The following is a 16,491-nucleotide window of genomic DNA, read 5'->3' as shown; positions in this document are numbered from 1 at the left end:
GGTAGAGCTGTTATCTGGTTTTCATTCCCCTCTAGAGTTAGGCGGGGAGGGGGATACAGAGAAGGTTGTCTATGTATTGTTGCAAGGTACCTTCTCAGTCTCACCAGCCTTAGCTGTTTATAGCCTTGCTGAGAAGGACTTGGGTAAAATAGTCCTTCTAGGATGCACATGGGGCAGTCCATTTCTCTCAGCCAGTCTCTTGGGCTTGTTTTTCTTCCCTCTTGGGAAGGAATGCAGCCTCCCTCCTGGAGAGGCTCATGGTCTTGCTGCACCTACCCTACTGGCAGCTTGACAACTCCTTCCTTCCTCCACTCCCCCCTTCTCCCAACAGGGGAGAGTTTTTTTTTTAAAAAGGTCTCAGGCAGCCCTTAGTTGGAATCCGCTGATCCTAATCAACCTCAGGTAACTCCCTCTCAGCTGATCATAATTGATTCTCTGATAGCCCCTTCTCAGCCGAATCTGATTGACCTGTAGTTACCTCTCCTCAGTTGATAGGGAGGAGGGACTTCTAACCTTCTTGGACTGTTTTCTACATCCCCTCCTCCTGTCTGTCCTGAGTTTATCACAGTATACAGGAATGTCCATTGAAATCATCCTGAGGGAACTTGATGAAACTTTCATGGAAGTATTCCGCAGTCCTTTCCTGAAGATTTCTAGGGATAGAAGTCTTCTTTATTCCTCCGTGATAGGACACTTTCCCACAACACAACATGATAACTTCGGTAGGCACCATTGCAGCAAACAGGCTAGTGGCATATGGTCCCAGGTGGCTTCAGGACACCAGCAGCAGCTGTGCACTTTGTGCCTTTGTCGCCCTCTGAAGTGAGAGATCTGCTAAAATCATCACTGCATATGGAAAACAGTGCCAGTATTCAGAACCATTGCCCTATACTTGTATTGTTTCATTCAACTGAAGAATTCCCTCCTTTCTCCTCCACCCCCTTCCTTCCGGCGGGCCATACTTATGGCTGGTACTGTGAGTTACGTGGTGCGCAAGCGCTCCATAGCTGAACTGTCAAGAAGCACAGGGCCATCCTTATCCATATGCAAACTACACAGCTGCATAGGGCACCAGGAAATTTGGGGCACCAAATTTCCTGGAGCTCTACTGCTGCTCCAGTGGCCAGCCCGATCCCTCAGCTGGCTGAGCTAGCCAGGAAAGCTGCTCTCAGCCCCCTGCCCACTCGACTCCTTCTCCTGATCTATGTACCGGGGGACTGCAGCAGGGGTTGGGTGCACCCTGCACTCACTGGGCGGCGGGAAGTGGAGCAACCGGGCCCAAACCCATTCCACCAGCTTGTGCTGATGTGGTTTCCCCCTTCCCCCTCCCCAAACCTCCTGCCCCCCCCTTTTGGGGACACCCCCCGTGTAGAGGCCTGGGGCCAGCGTAGGGCAGCACAATGTCTAGCATGTTTAAAACTTAGGGGATCAAGGGGACAGAATTTTGCAATGTCAACTTTTTCGCCTTCTGTTGTGACTATACTTAAAATGATACCTCTGTTTTGTCTATAGCTGGTGGTGTTATGGCCTTGAGTGGTCCCCCATGCCCCATACTTGTGGAATGTCTGTGCTAGATTAGGAAGAGAAAGATGCGGACCCAGGATGACTTGTTCAGTGACATCCTGCAAGCCAGTGCTGAACAGAGCCTTGAGGGTGAATATTTCAGACACGGGGGGAAAAAAGAAAGGGAGATGCCAGGGCTGGTGTAAGGATATTTTGGCCTCAGGCGAAACTTCCACCTTGGCCGTCACCTTCCCCCTCCAGGAGCATGTGTGTAGCAGGCTATATCCATAGATCTCAAATGCTTTACAAAAGCAGGAAAGTTTCATTATACTCATGTTAGATTGGGGAAACTGAGGCATAGAGCCACCCTGACTTGCCCGAGATGACACAGTAAGTCAGTGGCAGAGCTGGGCACAGAACCCAGGTTCTCCTCATTCCCAGGTCTGTACCCTTTCCACTGAATCCTGCTGCCTGCTTCCCTCCTGGGTACCATGTTGGGAAGAGGGATGTGATCATCTACTTTTCCCTTGGTCTCTCCACTGCAGCAATGGGACTGTTGCCGGGTTGTTTGATGAGCAGGCCCTGGCTCTCTCCTCTGCCCCAAATCATTTATAACAGAATTAATCTGGAGACAGGTGCGGTCTGTCCTTCAGGTGTGACCCAAAGGCCAATGGAAGTTTTGGATCCGTGTCTTGGTCACTTGGCTAAGCTGTGGATGTCCTAACCTCTTCCCCACACATCAGCTTCCTCCTTCCCCCACTACTCTCAGCCTGTCGGGCTCCCCAGTGCACTGGGACCAGGTTCTGCCCCCGTCCCCGCGAATTGACACTATGTGGAAGGCAGCATGTGGCCAGGCCCCAGGCTGATCCGCAACGGCCCCTCTCTGGCCAGCTGCGTGTTAGCACCCCGAGGTGGGGACGCCATGCGGCCCTGGCCCATAAGCGGCTGCAGCTAGGCGCTGGGGGATGTGAGCAGCCAGACTCCCCGCTCCGCTCACTGGCTGCTCCGGGTTCCCCTCCGTAGGCCCCAGGTGGAGCTTGCCGGGCTCGGGCTCGGGCTCTTGGCCCCAAAGAAGCCAGCAGCGACATGGCTCCATGGCCTACAGGTCAGGCTGGGAGCCTGCATGTGACTGACTCCAACATGTCATGTGGCCCCCGCCTGGGGTGGACTGAACCACCGCGACGTCTAGCAGAGAATACAAGGCTGCACTTCCCGTCCGTTCCCCCCGCCCCCCAGCTGGAGAGATGATATCGCCTGCAGAACCTTGCGCTCAGCTGGTTGCTGCTCTTTGGGCGCTGCTTTTTGGCGTCCCAAAATCTTGGTGCCCTAGGTGGCTGCGTAGTTTGCCTACCAGCCCTGGAGATGCCCCAGGATGTAATGGGGCTTCTTCAGCAGCAAACAGATGCTGTAGACTCTTGTGCATCTACGGGTTCAACAAGCAGAGGCTCGATTCCCTTTGCAGTCAATGGAGAACTCCATTTTAGCACCTCCTTACATGCCACCCCATCCCCATCATTTGATGTGGCATCAGGGACCACATCTCTACCTCTACTATTCCACAGTGGTGGACACAAAGGACAATCACAGTTTCACATAACCTGACCACTGAGAGTAAAGGTTGGTATGTGTGGCCAAAATGGATTGAAGTGGACATGAATATTCTTTTGCCTTGTTTAGTTCTGTTCCTTTAATTTAATTTATTTCTGAAGTTTTAATTGTATTTGTTTTTTTAATCACACATAGTTTCTGTGCACTGGTTTTGGTACATAGATTTTTTTTATTATTTTGGAGAACATAATTTATCTTTATTTCACAACATATGATACAGAATGCCTAGAGCTACTGAAATAACCCACTACTTGTTGTTGTACAGGGCAACAGAACTCATGGGATTAGTGACAAACACAGACTAATAATTCTAAAGGTACAGGAAACACTGCAAAATTAAGAGGTAGAGTAACACACAGTGTTATAATCATAAAGGTACCACACAATTCCTTAAGGGACAGGTGGAGCATAGTCTACCACACCATATTACTGTGGCTGACTGTTAAAGTGTTCTTTCAAGATTTCCCATAGGTCCACACTGAGCTCTTCTAACAGCCTTTAGTGTCTGGTTTTTCAGACTCGGACAACAGCCACTCCACCTCTGTCCTCTACCCCAATGGCAACTTTTCCCCCTTTACCTCACAGCTATTATGTAGGACAAAACAAGCAGCTACAACCATTTGGGATATTTTTCTGAGAGATTCAGTCTCGTGAGTAAACACCACCAGTGTCCCTTCAGTCTACCAAATACACGTTCAGCTGTCATTCTGCTCCTGCTGAGCTGGTTATTGAATCTTTCCTGGGTGCTGTTGATGTGGGCTAGTGTACAGCTTCATGAGCCAGGGTAGCAAGGAGTAGGCTGGCTCTACTAGGATCACTATTGGCATTGCAACATCTCTGAAAGAAATCCACTGCTTGGGAAAGACTGTCCCTGCTTGCAGCTTTCTGAACAGTCTTGTGCTCTTAAGGATATGAGCATCGTGCACCTTTCTTGAGCAGCTAAAACTTTTGTCAGTGAAGCATCCCGGATGATCAACTGATGTTTGCGTAACCACAGAAAAGTAGCCAGTTGTGTTGGTACCAGACTAAGGGCATGGCTACACTTGCAGATGTATCAGAGAATCCTAGACTATCAGGATTGGAAGGGACCTCAGGAGGTCATCTAGTCCAACCCCCTGCTCAAAGCAGGGCCAATCACCAATGTAGAGCACTGTGAGTTAAACCCACCTTCGGAGAAGGCAGTAGGGAAAGCGCTGCAGTCTGTCCACACTGACAGCTACTAGTGCACTGGCGTGGCCACATTTGCAGCACTTGCAGCGGCATTGGGAGCAGTGCCTTATGGGCAGCTATCCCACCATGCAAGTGACTGCAATGTGCTTTTCAAATGGGGGTGGGGAGTGATTTGTTTTTATGTGGAGGGAGAGAGTGGGGTTTTGGGGGGCTGAGAGCATGTCAGCATGCATCTTGTAAATTCAGACAGCAGCAGACCCCCCAGTTTTCCCTACCCCCACCCCTCACTCTCTCACTCACTCACAGCATTCCACACTCAGAGCTTGCATGCCGGCTGTCAGAAACAGAGCTATGAAAGGGCATTTCCACATTCCTACAGGAGTTCAAAACAATGACAAGAGTGGTCACTTGACTTAAGGAGATTATAGGATGTTTCTGGAGGCTGATCAGAGTGCAGTAACTTAACAACTTGTTCACACTGACGCCGAGGTGGAGTACTAGCAGCACTGTAGCTGCGGAGTCGGAGCGCTCTATGTGCCTTGCCAGTGTGGACGGGGAGTGAGCTAGTGCGCCCGAGGCTCCTTTATTGTGCTGTAACTCACAAGTGTAGCCAAGCCCTAAGGCTGGTAATCTGCTGTCTATCTGCTGTTAAGTCCCAGACAGACTGTGAAGAGCTACAAAAGGATCTCTGAAAACTGGGTGACTGGGCAAGAAAATCGCAGATGAAATTCAATCTTGATAAATGCAAAGTATTGCATATTAGAAAACATATAATCCCAACTATACATTTAAAATGATGGGATCTAAATTAGCTGCTACCACTCAAGAAAGAGATCTTGGAGTCACTGTGGATAGTTCTCTGAAAACATCCCTTCAATGTGCAGCGGTAGTCAAAAAAGCAAAAAGAGAGTTGTGAATCATTAAGAAAGGGATAGATAAGACAGAAAATATCCTATTGCCTCTATATAAATCCATGGTACAGCCACATCTTGAATACTGCATGCAGATGTGGTTGCCCCTTCTTAAAAAAGATATATTGGAATTGGAAAAGATTCAGAAAAGGGCAACAAAAATGATTAGGGGTGTGGAACAGCTGCCAGATGAGGAGAGATTAATAAGACTGGGACTTTTCAGCTAGGAAAAAAGACGACTAAGGGGGGATATGATAGAGGTCTATAAAATCATGACTGGTGTGGAGAAAGTAAGGAAGCGATATTTACTTCTCATAATACAAGAACTAGAGGTCACCAAATGAAATTAACAGGCAGCAGGTTCAAATCAAACAAAAGGAAGTGTTTTTTCACACAACGTACAGTCAACCTGTGGAACTCCTTGCCAGAGGATGTTGTGAAGGCCAAGACTATAGCAGGGTTCAGAAAAGAACCAAATAAATTCATGGTCCATCAATGACTATTAGCCAGGATGGGCAGGGATGGTGTCCCTAGCCTCTGTTTGCCAGAAGCTGGAAGTGAGTGACAGGGAATGGATCACTTGTTGATTATCGGTTCTGTTCATTCCCTCTGGGGCACCTGGCATTGGTCAGTGTCAGAAGACAGAACACTGGGCTAAATGAACCTTTGATCTTACCCAGTATGACTGTTCTTAATGGCCTCACCGCAGTTCTGGAACCCTATTGATGCTAATCCATCGACTATATCCTGAACTTGGTTGAGACCAATGTCCTGCATAGCAAGACATCCTGGACATTTGCATGACAATGGCCTTCACCTCTAACTAGTAGCAGTTTGGTGTTGCAAGCTTTCAGAGTGTGATTGCCACTCGCTTCTCAATGGTCAATACAGCTGTTATTCTGGTGTCCCTGTGCTGGAGGTCTGGGGTGAGCCTGGCCCATAGATCCAGGAATGTGGTCTTTCACATCCAAAAGTTCTGCAGCTGCTGCTTATCATCCCAAACCTTCATTACTATGTAATCCCACCAGTCAGTGCTCATTTCTCAGGCCCAGAAGTGGCACTTCACTGTCTGCAGCTGCTCCATTAATGCCACCAACAACCTAGAAGTGTGTTTTGCTGTATCCCGCTGTGATCTCTCCTCTGTGAAATTGTCATGTTCCTTGCTGCTGTGGTGGTTCTTGTGGCTCTGCAAATGCTGAAGGATCGTGTGTCCTTTGTTTGCAACACTCATGAAAAGATGCCGAGCTTTGTGGGATCCATGCTTCTGTCCAGTATGGTGGACAGCGACAAGTGCTGTGTGGATTTGTGGGATTTTACATAGAAGAGCGAAAATTATGGGATAGGGATGGCATTATGAGATGGTTGCATGAAGCAAATTTGACTTCTCCCTCCCAGTCACCCCTGCACACTTGTTTCTGCCCCGTTATACATTGCCTGTATTTCCCAAGACCATGTGCTGGATTATGGTGAGTTGCACACTGGGATATCTACCCATGGTGCACCGCACTGGCATTGACACCAGTACTCCTGGCAAGAAGGTGCAATGCTGGTGCAAAGAGGCAAGTATGTATCTGCACAAGCGATATACTGACTGTGGTGGCTTTATGCTGATGTGACTTGCATTGACTGAAGCTTGTAATATAGACATGGCTGCAGATTTAGGTGGCACTGAGATCCACAAAACTCACTGCTTGGCTGTTTCCTAACCTCACTTAGCACCTCAATTTTTGCTTTAAAAGTTCCCAAGGCACCTAAATTTCTGCCACAGGGAAAAGGCACTGCTGCCTCAGGCAGGCACTCGGGTGCCTGTCTCACATATAAGGCCCTGTGTGATCCTTAAATCGGATAAAGATACGTATTTCTCTGCCTAGCTCACTGGCAGAGCCTGATTCAGTAGGTGTGCTAAGAGGCCATCTAACTCCACACAAAATGGGTGAAGGAGGCTGCCTCCCTTATAACCTTTAGCCCAGTGGTTAGGACACTCACCTGGGATGTGGAAGACCCCAGTTCACTCCCCCGCTGTTTGATGAGGAGAAGGGATTTGAATAGGTAGTTCCTACTTCAAGTGAATGCCCTAACCACTCAGTCTCTGCTGGCCCAATTAATATTCAGTTATTTAATACAGAGCAGAACAGCTTCACCAAGAGAGATGGAGGAAGACCCACATCAGACTATCAGATAGAGCAGCTGAGATTTATGCTGGGGTTATTTTATTTGTGTCAGCCTTGCACTCAGGGGAAAAAAAAGGCACTTTGCATCTTCTGAACAAAAGCATGAAAAGACAGGAACAGCAAGGAAGCTGCAAGAGGGTTGTGTGGGGTGGAGAGAGAGTTGGAGACAATGATAGATTCAAAGTGACTGCAAATGTGCATGAAGCAGTTGAAATGTGGCTCGCTGCTGATGGCAAAGTTCCTAACTGCTAACTAGATGGCTGAAGAAATTGTTGCTATGGTTACGAAAGTACTGAATAAACTTCTAAAACAAAGCATAGAGGCTACCACATCCGATGAGACTTGAGATTATTAAGCTGGAAACACCACTGCACTATCTAGAATGTCAAGATACCGACTATGTAAACCTATTGAGCCTGATGAATTTAGTATATAAGTGCCTCTGCCCAACTTCCAATTTTGCAGATACAATTTGGTGTCTGCAAACAGCAACTCTAGTAATTCTTATCATGAAATTCGCAATGGTTTTTTTTTTCTTCTTTAAAGCCTCAGCCCATGGAGGCATTTAATTAGTGAGAATCTAAACTTCCATTTAAAAAAAGTTTCTAGCACTCATGGTTGCAAAGAAAAGCTTGAAAACATGGCTTGAGTGTACAACAAAAATTAAAAAAGAAAACAACAAATAATAAATAAATGAAATAAAAAACCCAGAAGGTGTTACAGTCCTGACTGTTCCCCTTGTGGACAGTGACCGGATTGCTGTATTGGACCCAACCTTTGGATTCCATGTGATTTCACACTCCCTGGGTCTTACTCCTAGGCACTCTGGCAATACAAATAATAATAATGATAATGATTACTGCTCCTAGCCCTACATCTCTCAGGTGTGCTTCCCAGGTGCAGACCCCATGTCTTGATACCTCTTTTGGTTCCAAAACAACATAGCCCAGTTGCCTTGACCTTGGAACTAGTGCTCAGCTCTCCCAAGGTCCTTCCCATCCTCCCCCCACCCCAATAGTTTATGCATGTTTTCCCAGGGTTCCACCCTCAGTGACCACTGATGTGTAGTTTAGCTCTTTAGAGATAAAATGGCAGAGATACCGTAAGGAACACACATGCTTTGCAGAGGAACTAATTAAACATTTATACACTTTAGTCAGATAGCACAACATATTTGTTTTTTCATAGATCTATAATCACCTGAGTACAACACCCTTTCTCTGAACTTCTAACCACTCCTTGAAGTCTTGGGGGATTTGGCTAGTGTCTTTCATCAGGGACCAGTCCCCCTTGCCTAGAGCTGACTGAAATTCAGAATTTCTTGGGCTGCGTGACTCTTGTGGCAGCTGGCTCACCAGGTTGTGGGAGTCAAGCAGGCCAGGAAAGTCTCCCTGGCCTGGGAGTCTAGAAGCACTGAGGACTCTGGCCCTGGGGCAGTTAGGATGGCTGGGCTGCTCAGAGCCACAGACCTTGGAAGCCTGGAGTCCCTAGCAGCCCACCAGATAATCTGACCAAAACCAGACGGTTCTAATGGAATCCTGCATGTGGTTTGTCATAAGGCCATAGAACTTGGTATGTTTCCACAAAACTTTTTGGGTTTGATGAATTGGAATTTTCTGATGACACTCCTGCCTGTTCTGCTTCTCTTGCTAGAGAGTCTGCCTCTTTTTAAAACTAGTCGGAGACACCTTTTCTCTTTCAGTCCTTCTGCTGGGCTTTTTCCATTCCCACCCCTCTCCACTGTGGGATGCTGGCATAGAGGGTTGTTAACAGTCAATGGCTCTGCCCCCATTGTCCCACCAGGGCAAGGCTAGTCAACTGGTGATAGCTCTTGGATAACTCTCTCATTCAGGGTCAGTGACAGCTAGGCACCAGCCTCCTCCACCCCCCAACAGAAGAGACATGATGCAATCCAAGAGGATGGTTACACAGTGTACAGTGAAGGACAGAATCAAAGCTGTATCCAAAATGGAGCCTGAAATACAACATGATTTTTCACAGAATCAAATTGGGGACACAGATATAGCTGGCATAGAAGGCAAATATTTGTTTGTATTTTTTTTTTTTTAAATCTTATGATTTAAGGTAAACTTACCTTTTTCTGGGCTTACTCATGACGTTTGAATTCTTGGGGCTGCCAATACTGTAAATGTACCTTCGATTGTTGGCTCAAGTGACATTGTAAACAAGATGTGGGCAGCGGTTCGCTGTTCCAGGCCAATGGGGCTGCAGGAAGTGGCGTGGGCTGAGGGGATGTGCTGGCCGCCACTTCCTGCAGCCCCCATTGGCCTGGAACGTCAAACCGTGGCCAGTGGGAGCTTCAGTTGGCCAAACTTGTGGATGCTGCAGGTAAACAAACCATCCTGACCCCACAGCGGATTTCCCTGATGTGCAGTGTGCCAAAGGTTGTCGATCCCTGCTATAGACATAGAGTACTGAGAGCTGTCCATTTACTAAATATAGCCCAAGACCAAAACCTCAAATCCAAAGAATTTGTAAATTCCAATTTGATTTGAACTTTGTTGTTTGAAACCATCTGAGGTTGTTACCTAGTTACAGTACTTTAACGTCTTTAATTTCTGTGTGCCATGCGAACAGCTTAATCTGTCAGCACATCTTCTCAACCTTTAGAATATACTCATGTCATTTTTTCCAAGTTTTTCTCCATAGCCATGAGGGCTGGAAACTTGCTTTCATTTTTTAAAATGGAAGCTGCACTTCTCACATAATTTACTTTACTCTGAGAGCTGGGGCTTTAAGAAAAATACCAAATATAGTGTGAGAATTATGAAAAAATAATGAGTTGGCAACAATCCATCAATGCAGGATCAGGCCTAAGCATTCTTCATTATCTTATATAACATTTTATCTCATATTCTGGGGTGGAAGACAGCCTATTGGAAACAGTTAATGAAGTGCAAATCCTTGCATGCTGTGGTAGCTTTTTATTATGTTTATCAGTGCAGCCTCAGAGTCAGTCTAGGGTAGAATCATTACCTATTCCAGGTTTTTGGTGAGTTTATAAATTTTTACATTCATTTCACATTTTCTCACACATACATACCCTCTTCCTCCAACTCATCTGTTTATGACTTCAGCTTGGTATGTGAGGTCTCTGAACCTTGCTCTGTTGTCTTTGTGAGTACTGTGGAAATATTTATTTTGTTTTAAAATTCAACTGTAATGAAAACTTTTTGAAAATTTGATTCTAAATAGTGGTGCTTACTAAATAATCATAACCCTAGTGAAGTTTAAAGGATATAAAATGATTTTTAGCATATGGTGATTAAACTTTCCAAAACAAGCAACATTAGTTTTTGAGCCTTTTCTATCTAAAATATATTTGTTCCCCCTCCCAGCTTTTCCTGAGATCACATACTGAAAGAATAATGTGGAATCATCTTGTTTGCCATAAATACTAATTGTGTTCTTAATGTGAGTTCTACCCTCAGAGCAGCAATAACTGTAGCTTTGTCCTTGGTAGGCCTGTTCACAGTAGTTATTGTACAAAGTAATGAATGCTATTTATTTGTGCTGTATTGTTGACCACATCTGTGAATGAGAACATGCAGGCAGCAAATTGGCCTGGCATATGATCAAACTCTTACAAAACAGTATCTTTTGTTAGGCAAGAGAATAGAATCACAAGAACTGTTAATATAGCCTTTTGCTATCGAATGATGACTTTTAACTAGAGGTACTAAATGTTAGAGATAAAAAAATTACAGGTACAACTGCCTTGTGCCTTCTTTTTTTTAAAGATGTACTGCATATTTTAACTCTTTTTGAGGTGAAATTTGTGGGTTTCAGTAACTAATGCTAAGGACTGATAGCACTGGCCTATCTAGAGCTAGGAATAATGTTGCTAGGCATTTTTTGGTGGTCTGTGTATGACACTGTCAGTGCACCTATGACTTCAGAGCTTTATTTTTTTCCTTTTTGAGGGGCAGCAGAAGCGTATAATCTTGCAAAATAGAGAGAGTAGCCAGGTTCGGCTCTAGCCATTTTGCTGTCCCAAGCACGGCAGCACGCCGCGGGGGGAGCTCTGCCGCTCGCCGGTCCCATGGCTCCGGTGGACCTCCTGCAGGCATGCCTGTGGATGCTCCACTGGAGCCGCGGGACCAGCGGACCCTCCGCAGAGACGCCTGCAGGAGGTCCACCGGAGCCGCCTGCCGCCCTCCCGGCAACTGGCAGAGTGCCCCCCCACGGCATGCTGGCCCAAGCGCGCGCTGGGGCCTGGAGCTGGCCCTGAGAGTAGCAGTAATTCCTAGGGAAGGGAGGGGGGGGGGGCGGCAGGATTTTACTTTGTACTATTATGCCCTGATCATTCTTCAGTCTAGCTTTCGTTCACTGAGGGAGGGACTCTTGGGCATTGCGAATCCTTCACCTCCATGCCAGACTGCTTTGTTTCTCTTCCTGGTAATAATGAGCTGTTTCTTTTTTTCTCTCTAGCAATGCTGTCTCTGTTCTGTGCAGTAGCAGCCCTAGAGGGAGCGGTTCAATAATGGCCCCAGTGGGTAGTGCAAAAGGCCCAAAATTCCCTATACAGCCCAAGAATACCCTTTGATGGGAGATGGGAAACTCAGGGTGGGGAGAAAGAGGGAGGGGAATAATTTTGGACAGCTGCCAAGCCACTTGCACCTGTAGAGTTGAGCAGGGGGACTGAAATTCCCTCAACTTGGTATACTTCTTCCCACCCCATGAGCCACCCACAATGGTTATGCTGAGAAAGGGGTTGTGGTGTTTCATCATACTGCTTGTCTGCCCTGCAAAATAGTTTCCTGCTTCATGGAACTATCAAGGATAATAGGTGGATGGGCTGAATAGTGTGTAAAGACATTACACAGTGCAGAGCATAGCTATATTTCAGACCTTTTGAGTGTCAAAAGGCCTCTTTTCTCAGTGGGTCTGGTAGAGTCACAATAGGCAGAGGCCTGTGAAAACTTAAAGCATATGATCATGGTAGTGCCTCCCCTATCTCTGCCATGCAGCCATAGGAGAAAACTGCAGAGAGGAGCCAGCCAGAGATACCAGCTGGTAGGAGCAGAAATGGCCAAGGCAGGGACCTCTGGCCATTCCGAGACTCTTCTCAGTTCCACTGAGCCCTCCCTTCAATTTCCAACTAGCCTCTCCCCTCCTAAGTAAACAAACAAACCAAAAAATTGTAGCACTAATAGGCTGTTTGCTGCCATCATTTTATTTAATCTGCTTGCGTGTTAGATGACATCCCTCATTCTGTGCCTCTCCTGTTTATTTAGAATAGATTGATAGCTCTTTAGGGCAGGGACCATCTCTACTAATCTTTGTCTGTACAGTGCCTAGCAGAGTAGGGCCCCATTCTTAGTTGGCCCTTAGGCACTAGTGTAATAAACATGAGTAATAAATTAGTTAATTTAAAATCCTGGACCTGCAGGTCCAATTCGGTTACGGCAATCATCCCAAACTCTACAGCAGTGGTTCCCAAACTTGTTCTGCTGCTTGTGCAGGGAAAGCCCCTGGCAGGCCGGGCCAGTTTGTTTACCTGTTGCGTCCACAGGTTCGGCCGATCGCGGCTCCCAGTGGCCACGGTTCACTGCTCCAGGCCAATGGGAGCTGTTGGAAGCGGCTCGGGCCCAGGGGCGTACTGGCCGCTGCTTCCAGCAGCTCTCATTGGCCTAGAGCAGCGAACCGCGGCCATTGGGAGCAGCGAACCACGGCCACTGGCAGCTATGATTGGCCGAACCTGTGGATGCAGCAGGTAAACAAACTGGCCTGGCCCGCCGGGGGCTTTCCCTGCACAAGCTGTGGAACAAGTTTGGGAACCACTGCTCTACAGCATATTTGTGATGTCAGCTAACATCTATGATAGTTACGTGTTATGATGCTTGCAAAGCTTTAGAACATACACTTTTTACTTGCAACTTAAGGCAGTGTCGAAAGCTGGTCTCCAGAGGTGAAGACTAGTGCATGAAGTATCAACCTAGCAAAGCACTTAGTTTTAAGCATGAAGCAGTCCTGATGACCTCAGAGTTAGCCACATAGTTAAGCACTTTGCTGGAGCAGGACCTAGCTCCTTGATTTGTTTTTATCAAACGCTATAATGTTTCTCAAAACAAAGCAAACTCTAGTTTTTTTTTTTTTTAAGTCAAGGGTACAAAAAAGTCAGTATTTTTCATTTTTTCAGCTTGTGCCACCCTTCTGCTTTTTCTCACTTCTGAATGTTTGATTCTTCATTGCAATTTACGTATTTTCCTTTAAAAATATTTTGTTTCTGTAATGTAACAGAAGTGCTTGCAGGATTTACTTACTTAAGGTCATATGGATAGTTTGTATTTTACTGTTAAAGGTCATACCTTTAAAACAAAACAACCACAAAAAAATTCCCCAAACCCAACAAACAAAAAACAACTCTGCCACAAACCAATTTAATTCAATTTTCCTGAATACTTTTTTTTTTTCAACTATACTGAATAAGCTTTGTTGCCTTTGCCTATTGTGGGTTCCCTCTGATATTGCTGAGGAGACCAGATACATTACCTTGCAATCTTTGTTAAGAAATCTATAGAAAAATAGGTAGCCTGTTTTGTAATTTGTTTGATCCTCAAAAAAAAAAAAAAAAAAAGAAAAAAAAAAAAGAGAAGAAAAGTCATGCTTATGTAACCAGGAATTTAATACAGTAAACAGAAGAAAAATGTATGACAAGAAGCTTAAAAGCTTGGAAAGGGATTACAGTTGTTTTTAACACTTGATAGGTAAGTGTGATTTGCTATTCTGTATCTGAACTCTCATAGCCATAGCTTAGTTCAGGGGTCGGCAACCTCTGGCACGTGGCCTGCCATGGCAGGCTGGGCCAGTTTGTTTATCTGCCGTGTCGGCAGGTTTGGCCGATTGTGGCTCCCGCTGGCCGCGGTTCGTCGTCCCAGGCCAATGGTGGTGGTGGAAAGTGCCGCGGGCTGAGGGACGTACTGGCCACTGCTTCCAGCAGCTCCCATTGGCCAGTGGGAGCCACGATCAGCCAGACCTGCGGACGGGGCAGGTAAACAGCCTGGCCCACCAGGGGTTTCCCTACACAAGTGGCGACCCCTATTTGAGAAACCCTGCATAATTAGATGTTGAAGGCTTTTGCTAATTCTCAGTTTTACTACTGAACTTCAGACAATTTTTTCCTCGTGCCTTAAACCAACAAAATAGAGTGAACAGCTTATGGTTTGACAATTTTCTCTCCCTAAAACAGTATTTTATTTATAACCTAAAATTGTTCTTTTCTACATCTGTAACAGCTAGCCGATGGCGGAGCCTCTTCTCTACACCTGTTTCCTTGGCCTTTCCCTATAGTCCTGTTGCAAGACTCACCCCATATAGCAATGGCTTTAATACTCCCAGCTTCTCTAAAACCTCCAATAAAGCAATACTAACACCTGAAAGACCAGGTAATCCTTAACTTTTTAGTCATTTATGATCCTTACAAAATTGCTTTACTCAATCTTATCTCACTGTACTTTAACTGCAATACCTTGTACCTGCCTAGGATGTATAAAGTATTAGCTTACTGGTGAGATTTCAAGAATTTTAGGCCTATCATTTAATTTAATTATAAAATGATCATGTAGTGGAGTCCCACCTTTATTTTACACAATAAGGTGGCTTTCCTCATCATAAGCAGAGTTTCGCTATAACTAGCAAAGATTTACCTGACCAAAAAATTTGTCCCCGCTTGTCGCCCCCTTGAAAGGGGCGTGGATAACTGTGGGTGGCTGGGGAAAAGGAGCTTTGGAAGGACATAATTGCATTTCCAAGTGGCCAAAGGAGCAAGTAGCAAAAGGATAGCTTTGTTCTTTTTTCAGTGCAGGGATCAGGAGTTCTTCTTCTGCTAAACTGCAGTGGGGGTGGAGGAGATAATCCACTTGGAATGAGAAGTTTCACATGCTGCTGGTAGGTGGTGACAGCTGCAGTCCAAGGGGATTAGCACCAGAAGGGCATGTTGATCTGCACTGTCTCTTTTTCCCTAAGATCCCCCAAATCAGAGTCCAGCTAGTGCAGAGAGCCAAGCTGTGGAGGTTGGTCATCGTCACAAGGAAACCGGGGAGCAGTAGTTCTTTACACTGAATGGAAACATGATGTATTCCAGAGACTGACCTCCTACTCTTGCTCTTCATGACTGGGCGCTGGAGAACCATGAATGGGCCCTACAAAGATAACTGAAACCTGTGGTTACACAAAGACAGACAGTAGCCCATCCTGTTGCTGTGCAGTTGTAGACAGATGTCCTCTGGGTGGCTAAGGCACCCGTTCAAGCAGAGAGAATTGATTTAGTCACCTCCTTTGCTGCTTCAGCTGCAGCAGGCTCCCCTCTGGCCCTACTACCGTCTAGATCTGCTACTGTAAGCTCTTTGGGGGTTGGTTTTTTTTCTCCTCTGACCTTCATAGTCCATGTAATAGTTCCTCTGAGGAAACTAGTCAAGAAAATGTCTAAGTTTAAATTCTAATTTTGGGAATCTGGAACAAGAAAAGCTAAGTTGAGGCTGAGAACGTAGTGGTGGTGGTTGACTGTTGTTGTTACACAGTGGCAGATAAACTATCTTTCCGCCACAAAATTCATTATGACTTATAAGCTGTGACTACAAAGTGATGAATAGACCCTCTCCTCACAAACTCCAGCCAGACTGCATGTGGAAGCATTGACTATACCCCAGCCACACCATACAATCCAGCTTCCTTTCCCGTTGTGTGGTGTTTGTAGAAGGGAGTGTTGTCCTATGTATTTGTACCGTGCACTATGGGTCCCCAGTTGTTGTTGTCTTTTGGTACTACTGTAATTATAAATAATTGAAAAAACAATAAAATTTAAGTATATGAATATGACTTTGAATCCATACAAGAAGCTGATCTGTTGAAGCTGGTGATATATTTACACGGTTACTTTTCAGAGTAGAACTACACTTTAAATAAGAAGGGCTCAAATGTTTGAAGTGTTTGGGGATGAAAGCTAGCCCAGTCAATCAAACTATGATGGATTAATTGTTTGTTGTCTTTGTTGTACCTAATTTGGGAACAAACGGGGATTTGCACTCCAGGATTGTATCTTCACCTTTCAAGAGTACTAAATCAACTAGCAAAATGTTAGTAGAAAGCTGTTTACAGTAAATTTC

At 45.7% G+C, this 16,491-nt stretch overlaps 1 protein-coding gene across 1 annotated transcript in view; it reads left to right on the top strand.

Annotated features, from left to right (window-relative positions):
• SLAIN1 (SLAIN motif family member 1) overlaps positions 1-16,491 on the top strand; it is an 86,406-nt gene that overhangs the window by 37,717 nt on the left and 32,198 nt on the right. The window lies entirely within an intron of this gene.

This window comes from Gopherus flavomarginatus, chromosome 1, assembly GCF_025201925.1.
Source record: "Gopherus flavomarginatus isolate rGopFla2 chromosome 1, rGopFla2.mat.asm, whole genome shotgun sequence".
In the NCBI taxonomy this organism is placed as follows: domain Eukaryota; kingdom Metazoa; phylum Chordata; order Testudines; family Testudinidae; genus Gopherus; species Gopherus flavomarginatus.
This window is presented reverse-complemented; position numbering and strand designations above follow the sequence as displayed.